At 46.1% G+C, this 10,727-nt stretch overlaps 1 pseudogene; it reads right to left on the bottom strand.

Annotated features, from left to right (window-relative positions):
* Positions 1-624: 624 nt before the first annotated feature.
* LOC126279236 (5S ribosomal RNA) lies at positions 625-742 on the bottom strand (annotated as a pseudogene).
* Between the last annotated feature and the right edge of the window lie 9,985 nt (positions 743-10,727).

Here is a 10,727-nt window from a genome sequence, read left to right as displayed (position 1 = left end):
ACCGACATCAAGCGATTGTTTACAATGACCCTTCTCAATGTTCGAAGGTGCTTGTCCGTCAGCATATGACGTCTGTCTGGTCTTGTATTACTGTGGTTGTTTCTTCGCGTTTCTCCTTCACATTCGCATCACCAACAGTCAACTTGGGCAACTTTAGAAAGGTTGAAATATCCCTTATGTATTTGTTACTCAGATGACATCCCGTGAGTAGTTCACGTTAGAAATGACTGACCTCACGTGACCTACCCATCCTGCTGTTAATGCTTCCCTATTGGCAACACAGTACTCCCAGTCTCCCTTTATGCTGGTGCGTCCTCCTCTCGTGACATTTAATGCTCAATTCCACATTAAGTAGAGATATCTGTATACTTTTCATCAGATACGGTGTATTTACTCTCCGCGTTTCACCATATAAAAAAAAAGCACTCCGTCATCAGACCACATGTGGCCCACCGGGACCATCCGACCGCCGTGTCATCCTCGGCTGAGGATGCGGATAGGAGGGGCATGTGGTCAGCACACCGCTCTTCCGGCCGTTGTGGTGGTTTTATTTGACCGGAGCCGCTACTATTCGGTCGAGTAGCTCCTCAATTGGCATCGCGGTGCTGAGTGCACCCCTAGAAATGGCAACAGCTCATGGCGGCCCGGATGGTCACCCATCCAAGTGCCGACCACGCCCGACAGCGCTTAACTTCGGTAATCTGACGGGAAACGGTGTATCCACTGCGGCAAGGCCGTTGCCCACGAGTCATCATATGGTGTGTCGTAAATCTCTATATGACCTCGTATTTCTCTGATTTTCTCGTCATAGTCATTTCCCGAGATGTCCTGTACTTCGAATGAAGTACTGCGTTTCTTGATTCTTCCTGGGCCGTTGTTTTAAGAGTAAAACTGTACGAGAAGCAAAGTGTGTGTGTGTGTGTGTGTGTGTGTGTGTGTGTGTGTGTGTGTGTGTGTGTGTATGTGTGTGTGTGTGTGTGTGTTAAAAAACAGTGCACTCGACCCATAAGTAGTGATAGTTAAGCCTTGAAGCTTCGAGTTATACTGTAACCACAAATCTTATGCCTCAGAAAACAAAACAAAAGCGGAGTCTCAGCCGCGTGGTTAATAGAAACAGTCACACACACACACACACACACACACACACACACACACACGTACATAATCTAGTACAACTGAAAATGGAGGTAGTGTCGTGTTCGTAAGAAAGTGGGCGAACACTCTGGAGCCCACCAGAAACATAAATGTATTTATTTACAATGTATTCGGTATAAGCATAAATAACTTTATCTGCTGCAGTGTCTCTGTGTTCTCTTCTTCTGTTCCACTTGTACTGGTTTACAACCAGGAGTCGGTGTAGCAATAGCGTCGTTCTAGGTATGTTAAGTTCGGACTAGCGTCTTGCTACGTTCCTAAGGTTTCACTGCCGTGCCGTTCGTAGTTCCGGCGCAATTCGAGAGTAGTCTGTGGATAATCTGAAGATAATCTGAGGCGGAGCAGTAGCTGCCAGCCATTTTCAGCGGATTGTCCTGGTGTCCTAGCGTTTCTAGTTACAGCACGTGGTGCTTCTCCTACCTCTGATGTTACTGTGTGATGTGAGGTCATGACTGTGGGGTTGTCTTGGTTCTGGGTACGCCTGAGGCGGGGTTCTGATTTTTTCGGTTTATAAAGTCGCGCGGACGGATGCCACTTGCAGGCGCTGAACTGATGCGCATTCGGCGTCCTCTGGTGGAGTATGTGGTGCCAGCTGGTGGCATAAGGCGAGTCCTCAATGGCAGCAACACGCGGCGGCCGATTTAAATGTCGCGTCTGCCGAGATGTGGGTGGCGCCTAGTGTGGGGCCAGCGTCGATATCACACACGGCATAGTTATAATTTGAATGATAAGCAGACATCAAGACACTGGTCCCAACGTGAACAAGTGTTAGCTGTTAGCGTCCAATAGTGCCAATGAGGATATTTCCTTAATTTCGTAATCTTTTATTTTAAAGGTAAAGTGTAATTAAACAGTCACATCATTTTCAGTGACATCACAGTCATGTGGGAGAGGACATCGCACAATATTTAGCAAGAAGCGACCGTCGAAACATCACCCGTCGACCGACCTTGTGTGCACCTGAAACCACACAGCATGCGAAAGGAGGCTACTTATTACTAACATTTCGTGACAGCAACTCTATATGCAATTCATGGTCTGTGGTCCATGATGTAAAACAAGATGGCGACCATGCATCGTGGCATTGCTCTCAGGTGACGAAAGTCACAGTTTTTTTTTTTTTTTTTTTTCCGTCAGTCTACTGACTGGTTTGATGCGGCCCGCCACGAATTCCTTTCCTGTGCTAACTTCTTCATCTCAGAGTAGCACTTGCAACCTACGTCCTCAATTATTTGCTTGACATATTCCAATCTCTGTCTTCCTCTACAGTTTTTGCACTCTACAGCTCCCTCTAGTACCATGGAAGTCATTCCCTCATGTCTTAGCAAATGTCCTATCATCCTGTCCCTTCTCCTTATCAGTGTTTTCCACATATTCCTTTCCTATCCGATTCTGTGTAGAATCTCCTCATTCCTTACCTTACCAGTCCACCTAATTTTCAACATTCGTCTATACCACCACATCTCAAATGCTTCGATTCTCTTCTGATCCGGTTTTCCCACAGTCCATGTTTCACTACCATACAATGCTGTACTCCACACGTACATCCTCAGAAATTTATTCCTCAAATTAAGGCCGGTATTTGATATTAGTAGACTTCTCTTGGCCAGAAATGCCTTTTTTGCCATAGCGAGTCTGCTTTTGATGTCCTCCTTGATCCGTCCGTCATTGGTTATTTTACTGCCTATATAGCAGAATTCCTTAACTTCATCGACTTCGTGACCATCAATCCTGATGTTAAGTTTCTCGCTGTTCTCATTTCTACTACTTCTCATTACCTTCGTCTTTCTCCGATTTACTCTCAAACCATACCGTGTACTCACTAGACTGTTCATTCCGTTCAGCAGATCATTTAATTCTTCTTCACTTTCACTCAGGATAGCAATGTCATCAGCGAATCGTATCATTGATATCCTTTCACCTTGTATTTTAATTTCCACTCCTGAACCTTTCTTTTATTTCCATCATTGCTTCCTCGATGTACAGATTGAAGAGTAGGGGCGAAAGGCCCTATCCCTTCTGCCTTATTTGACCGTAAGTCCTCCAAAGCTCTTTTAAATTCCGATTCTAATACTGGATCCCCTATCTCTTCTAAATCGACTCCTCTTTCTTCTTCTATCACATCAGACAAATCTTCACCCTCATAGAGGCTTTCAATGTATTCTTTCCACCTATCTGCTCTCTCCTCTGCATTTAACAGTGGAATTCCCGTTGCACTCTTAATGTTACCACCGTTGCTTTTAATGTCACCAAAGGTTGTTTTGACTTTCCTGTATGCTGAGTCTGTCCTTCCGACAATCATATCTTTTTCGATGTCTTCACATTTTCCTGCAGCCATTTCGTCTTAGCTTCCCTGCACTTCCTATTTATTTCATTCCTCAGCGACTTGTATTTCTGTATTCCTGATTTTCCCGGAACATGTTTGTACTTCCTCCTTTCATCAATCAAATGAAGTATTTCTTCTGTTACCCATGGTTTCTTTGCAGCTACCTTCTTTGTACCTATGTTTTCCTTCCCAACTTCTGTGATGGCCCTTTTTAGAGATGTCCATTCCTCTTCAACTGTGCTGCCTACTGCGCTATTCCTTATTGCTGTATCTATAGCGTTAGAGAACTTCAAAAGTATCTCCTCATATTCTCCTTTAACCTTTTCTTCTACTCCTTCCCCTACAACTGCATTCCAGTCGCCCATGACTATTAGATTTTCCTCCCCCTTTACATACTGCATTACCCTTTCAATATCCTCATACACTTTCTCTATCTGTTCATCTTCAGCTTGCGACGTCGGCATGTATACCTGAATTAACGTTGTCGGTGTTGGTCTGCTGTCGATTCTGATTAGAACAACCCGGTCACTGAACTGTTCACAGTAACACACCCTCTGCCCAACCCTCCTATTCGTAACGAATCCTACACCTGTTATACCATTTTCTGCTGTTGTTGATATTACCCGATACTCATCTGACCAGAAATCCTTGTCCTCCTTCCACTTCACTTCACTGACCCCTACTATATCTAGATTGAGCCTTTTCATTTCCCTTTTCAGATTTTCTAGTTTCCCTACCACGTTCAAGCTTCTGACATTCCACGCCCAGACTCGTAGAACATTATCCTTTCGTTGATTATTCAGTCTTTTTCTCATGGTAACCTCCCCCTTGGCAGTCCCCTCTCAGAGATCCGAATGGGGGACTATTCCGGAATCTTTTGCCAAGGGAGAGATCATCATGACACTTCTTTAACTACAGGCCACATGTCCTGTGGATACACGTTACGTGTCTTTAATGCCGTGGTTTCCATTGCCTTCTGCATCCTCATGTCGTTGATTATTGCTGATTCTTCCGCCTTTAGGGGCAATTTCCCACCCCTAGGACAAGAGAGTGCCCTGAACCTCTATCCGCTCCTCCGCCCTCTTTGACAAGGCCGTTGGTAGAATGAGGCTGACTTCTTATGTCGGAAGTCTTCGGCCGCCAATGCTGATTATTTATCAAAATTTAGGCAGTGGCGGGGATCGAACCCGGGACCGAAGACGCTACCCCTAGACCACGGCTCTTATCGTAGGATGTCAAAGGATAGCGATATGCAAATACACAGATGGCGGTAGTATCGCATACACAAGGGAAAAAAGGGCAGCGAATCGGCAGAGCTGTCTTTTGTAGTCACGTGATTCGTGTGAAAATACACTCCTGGAAATTGAAATAAGAACACCGTGAATTCATTGTCCCAGAAAGGGGAAACTTCATTGACACATTCCTGGGGTCAGATACATCACATGATCACACTGACAGAACCACAGGCACATAGACACAGGCAACAGAGCATGCACAATGTCGGCACTAGTACAGTGTATATCCACCTTTCGCAGCAATGCAGGCTGCTATTCTCCCATGGAGACGATCGTAGAGATGCTGGATGTAGTCCTGTGGAACGGCTTGCCATGCCATTTCCACCTGGCACCTCAGTTGGACCAGCGTTCGTGCTGGACGTGCAGACCGCGTGAGACGACGCTTCATCCACTCCCAAACATGCTCAATGGGGGACAGATCCGGAGATCTTGCTGGCCAGGGTAGTTGACTTACACCTTCTAGAGCACGTTGGGTGGCACGGGATACATGCGGACGTGCACTGTCCTGTTGGAACAGCAAGTTCCCTTGCCGGTCTAGGAATGGTAGAACGATGGGTTCGATGACGGTTTGGATGTACCGTGCACTATTCAGTGTCCCCTCGACGATCACCAGAGGTGTACGGCCAGTGTAGGAGATCGCTCCCACACCATGATGCCGGGTGTCGGCCCTGTGTGCCTCAGTCGTATGCAGTCCTTATTGTGGCGCTCATCTGCACGGCGCCAAACACGCATACGACCATCATTGGCACCAAGGCAGAAGCAACTCTCATCGCTGAAGACGACACGTCTCCTTCGTCCCTCCATTCACGCCTGTCGCGACACCACTGGAGGCGGGCTGCACGATGTTGGGGCGTGAGCGGAAGACGGCCTAACGGTGTGCGGGACCCTAGCCCAGCTTCATGGAGACGGTTGCGAATGGTCCTCGCCGATACCCCAGAAGCAACAGTGTCCCTAATTTGCTGGGAAGTGGCGGTGCGGTCCCCTACGGCACTGCGTAGGATCCTACGGTCTTGGCGTGCATCCGAGCGTCGCTGCAGTCCGGTCCCAGGTCGACGGGCACGTGCACCTTCCGCCGACCACTGGCGACCACATCGATGTACTGTGGAGACCTCACGCCCCACGTGTTGAGCAATTCGGCGGTACGTCCACCCGGCCTCCCGCATGCCCACTATACGCCCTCGCTCAAAGTCCGTCAACTGCACATACGGTTCACGTCTACGCTGTCGCGGCAGGCTACCAGTGTTAAAGACTGCGATGGAGCTCCGTATGCCACGGCAAACTGGCTGACACTTACGGCGGCGGTGCACAAATGCTGCGCAGCTACCGCCATTCGACGGCCAACACCGCGGTTCCTGGTGTGTCCGCTGTGCCGTGCGTGTGATCTTTGCTTGTACAGCCCTCTCGCAGTGTCCAGAGCAAGTATGGTGGGTCTGACACACCGGTGTCAATGTGTTCTTTTTTCCATTTCCAGGAGTGTATTTCCAAAGTGATTATGGCCGCACGACAGGGATTAAGACTGAACGTGGAATGGTAGTAGGAACTAGACGCATGCGTCGTTGTATTTCTCAGATCATTAGGAAATTCAGAATTCCCAGATCCACACTGTCCAGAGCATGCCGAGAATACCAAATTTCAGACATTACCTCCCACCACGGATAACGCAGTGGTAGGCGGCCTTTTAATGACCGAGAGCAACGGCGTGTGTGTGGAGTTGTCACTGCTAATAGACATGCAGCACTGTGTAAAATGTTCGCAGGTATCAATGAGCGACATACGACGAACGTGTCCGATAGGACAGTGTGGCAAAATTTGGCGTTAATATGAGATATTGAAGGGGCTCTCACTTCTGATACGGTGTCGTGTTGCTTAATGTTCTTAGGAAAGATGATCTTTGTTCCTTGGTTGCTATAGTGGATACGATCTGACTTCATTTATATGCTGAAATGGTGGACAGTGTTTAACGCTCTCTCTTGTGCGCTCTAGTGAAGGAATAGCGGTAAGCTTTACCTACGTTCAAAGGAAGAGGGTGCCGATTTAAAAGACCGCAGTAAAAAAAGCGGACGGTGGCTGAGGACTGAGGACAGCGCTTTGTCTGCAGAACCTGGTGAAAATATTTGCGGACTGCCAATTCCCCCGGTTTCATTGTGCTGACACATTGGGTGGCGCCGGAATCCACCGAGGTTTCAGAGGCTCATAGGTAAGTTCCTACGTTCCGAATCAGCCGAACGTGAGACCGCGTATTTGCATACATCCGGGCGCATGCTTTTAATTACAGGTTGTCGCTGTCCGTGACTCCAGTCGGCGCCCGCATAGTGTTGTGCCGTCCTGACCTGCACAAGGGTAAAGTATTCGGAGCTACGGCGTAGGGCTCCACTATATGCATCTCAGCATCCTGTTCTTTTAAACCATATTTTTCTTTATGGAATAGTAGAGTATAGATCTTTGGTAGTAGCATAGCTTTTGGGCCATACCACGGATTCACATTTATGAAGCCAAATACAGCGATTAGTTAGTGTGGTGTGTAGATCTCCAACTGATCATTTTGTTCACCATAGACCGCATATTATTGAAAGCGTTTGTCAAATAAAAATGTCTGCGTGGCGTTTCTTTAGCCATTTCTTTTTGTTTGTTTGTCAAGTAATGTTAAGAATGAATAAATCTGTTCTTATTTAGACCACAACTCCTCCCAGTGCTCTGATTAACGTCATCTTTGCCATTTCATTAAAGTTTTGATTGCATTAGAAAGAGTTGAACTATGCAAATTGGTATGGCAGCAGGCGACCAATGCAAGTGCGTTTGCTAACAGCACGACATCGTATGCACCGCCTCTACTTAGTTAGATCTTGAACGACTGGGAAATTGTAGCCTGTTCAGGTAAGTCCCGATTTCAGTAGGTAAGAACTGGTAGGAGGCTTGAAATGTGGTGCAAACCCTACGAAGCCATGGATCCAAGTTGCCAACTAGTCACCGTGCAAGCTGGTGCTGGCTCCATAATGGTGTGGGCTGTGTTTATATCGATCATTGAGTGGAAACGGTCATGATCGGCTACTGGGAGACCATTTGTTGCCATTCATGGACGTCATGTCTTCAAACAACGATAAAATTTTCATGAATGACACTGCACCACGTCACCTGGCCACAACTGTTCGCGTTTGGTTTGTAGAATGTTCTGGACAATTCGAGCGAATGATTTGGCCGTCCAGGTCTCCTGACATGAATCCTATCGACCAATAATGGGACATAATCGAGAGGTCGGGTCGTGTACAAAACCCTTCACCGGCAATACTTTGGCATTTAAGGGCGGCTATAGAGGTAGCAGGGGTAAATGTTTCTGGAGGGAACTTCCAAAGGCTTGTGGACTCCATGCCATGTTAAGTTGCTTCTTTTAAGCATAATACACCGAAAGTATAGCACCGTTTAGAGAAAGATAGGTGGGAGGGATCGCTTAGCTGTACTATGCAGATAGCATTTTTCGTAATTTTCGGTTTGCTCCCTCCCCCGTCCTCCCTTCCCCTCTCCCCCGCCCTTATGAGAAAAAGATATAACACAGGATTCTCTCGTGGTACGTTCAGTGTACTTTCACGTGGTGTAGGGGTTTTTGGTGATAACATGTAAATTTATTGAGTCGAAGGGGGTGACGGTGGCTGTTTTTCACGTTTTGCAGAAGGGCCAAAAATCACTTTTTTTAGTGTCCTCTAGAGTAAATATCACTCTTTACAATATAGGTCCAGACTAGTCCATTTTGTAGGAAATTTTGTGCGATTTCATTTTGGATAGTGGGGTCATATTCGAGAAACATATAGGTTTCCTGGTATAAGCAAAAAATTGAAAAAAGGCGAAAATTTTTAGATCCTTTTTTTTTATTTTTCGTTGTGAAGCTGACGTTCTACAACGCACCAAACATGAAATTCAGATTTAGCCTCCAAAAACCATACTGTACAGGTGAGAAAAAAATTTCCGCCATTTTATTACGAAAACTGCTGCTTTTAACACCAACTGACTGGGCTGCCGGGACTCCTCGACTTCAGAACGCAGAGTATAAGAGAGCGAGCACTATCTCAGACAAGGATGACCTCGTAGCTTCTAACACGCAAAGACCTCCCATTGGCCGAAGGACAAACTGACAAAATACGAAATCATTTCAGGGACCTGGTTGCTCAAGGAACTTATATCGACTAATGGAAGTTGAGTACAGCGGATATGCATAAAGTATTGAAAATATAACTGTCACCATCCACCAAGGGAAAAATAAAATGAGAAGAAATGAAACTCCTGGATGAACAGGCAACTTTCAATGTACAACATCATGCATTCCACACCGCAGTTAGGTGTGCATATTACTGTCGCTCTCGCGTTATGAGGAGGGAAGGTCAGGATTTCATGTACTGTCGATGACTAGAGAAGTAGCACAGGCTCAGACTGGGGGAGAATACGGAAGGAAATCGGCCATGCCCTTCCAAAGGAACCATCCCAACATTTACCTTAATTAACTTGCAGAAACTTGAGGACAGACATATATTTTAATCGCCGTTGTCCCAATACAACCCCAATGTCTCACCACTGTGCCAACTCGCTCTGATCTTATTGAACAGATTCCTGTCCAAATACCCGGGTATTTTTTGAATCTTCTCTACTGATGCCTTATAAATATCAGTGATTGACCACCAGTATTCCAGAAGTGAGCATTCTCAGGTTTCCTAGGCTTTGTTACTACCTAGGTGCATTTTTCTCATCGTATCAGCCTTCCACGGACCACACTAATTTCAAGTTACTCAGAGACAGTTTTATAAGCTATTTCTTTCACGATGTATTAAATTTCCTATCCAGTGAATCTTATTGTGGCATTTGCTGTAGCCACAGGCAGTTTTGCATTGTTATTCTACTTCTACTCTTACACATGCGGACGACACTTTCTCCACATTTTCATGTATCTGGGGCTTCACTTTATCACAGTATTCCCATTTTCACCCAGAAATTAAATAGTGGGAGATTGCAATGGGCTGGACATCTGGCCAGAATAAAAACAACAGAATCACTAAGAAAGCATTTGAAGGAACTCTCCAGGCAACAAGAACATTGGGTCGACCTCGTACAAGGTGGAAAGATGACATAGAGAAGGACATCGCAGCATCAGGAATTTCCGCAGGGTGGTGAGAGGCTGCGAGAGATAGAAGGCAGTGGAAGCAGATAGTTGATGCAGCGCGTGGTCTACAGGGCCTGTGATCGTTGAGAAGAGAGATTTGCTACGTTGTTGCTTCCTCTCTTCATTCCACGTGTTGGTTTTTCTTGAAAACCAAGGTGCTCTTGGAAGTTTCCTCTTGAGTGGAATGTGGTTCTGGATATCCTCCTGCGTTTTCCCTTCTTGCAGGTGTTTTTCTACATCGAGGAACTACACCTTTTTGCTTTTCTCTTTGAGAGTGGATAGTGTGTCCGTCCTCTTACGAATAGTGTCTGTGAACTTTTTCACATATATATTGAGTTAACGGTCGCATCATGTTCTGAATGCATCGCTTTCTTCAGCTGTTCTAACATTTGCCACAAGACATTCCAGTCTATTACGCGAGCAGTTATTTATTTAAATGACGGACATAGTGTGAATAATTACACCCACACAGGGTGATGGTGTAACAGTAAGAATACGTGTAATCATTTGAAAATGGCACGTCGCCGAAACAAGCTGATCGTATGAAGCCAAGGTGTGAACCGCAGAGCAGTCGTGTATATGTAAATGTTTGACATGTAATAGCTGCAGACCATCAGCAGATAGCTGCACTCCCATTTTCATAGGTTCTATGATATGAAAAAAGCATGAATTTCTAAAGGAAAACTGTGACATGTCGCTTCAGTCACCCCCTGTACTGCGGCTTTCCCATGGTTGGGCGATCCAAACATAACAAACATACGATCTACTCACATTATTGGGACCACCACAAGTGTTCGACGTCAAAGCG

This window comes from Schistocerca gregaria, chromosome 6 (genome assembly GCF_023897955.1).
Source record: "Schistocerca gregaria isolate iqSchGreg1 chromosome 6, iqSchGreg1.2, whole genome shotgun sequence".
In the NCBI taxonomy this organism is placed as follows: domain Eukaryota; kingdom Metazoa; phylum Arthropoda; class Insecta; order Orthoptera; family Acrididae; genus Schistocerca; species Schistocerca gregaria.
This window is presented reverse-complemented; position numbering and strand designations above follow the sequence as displayed.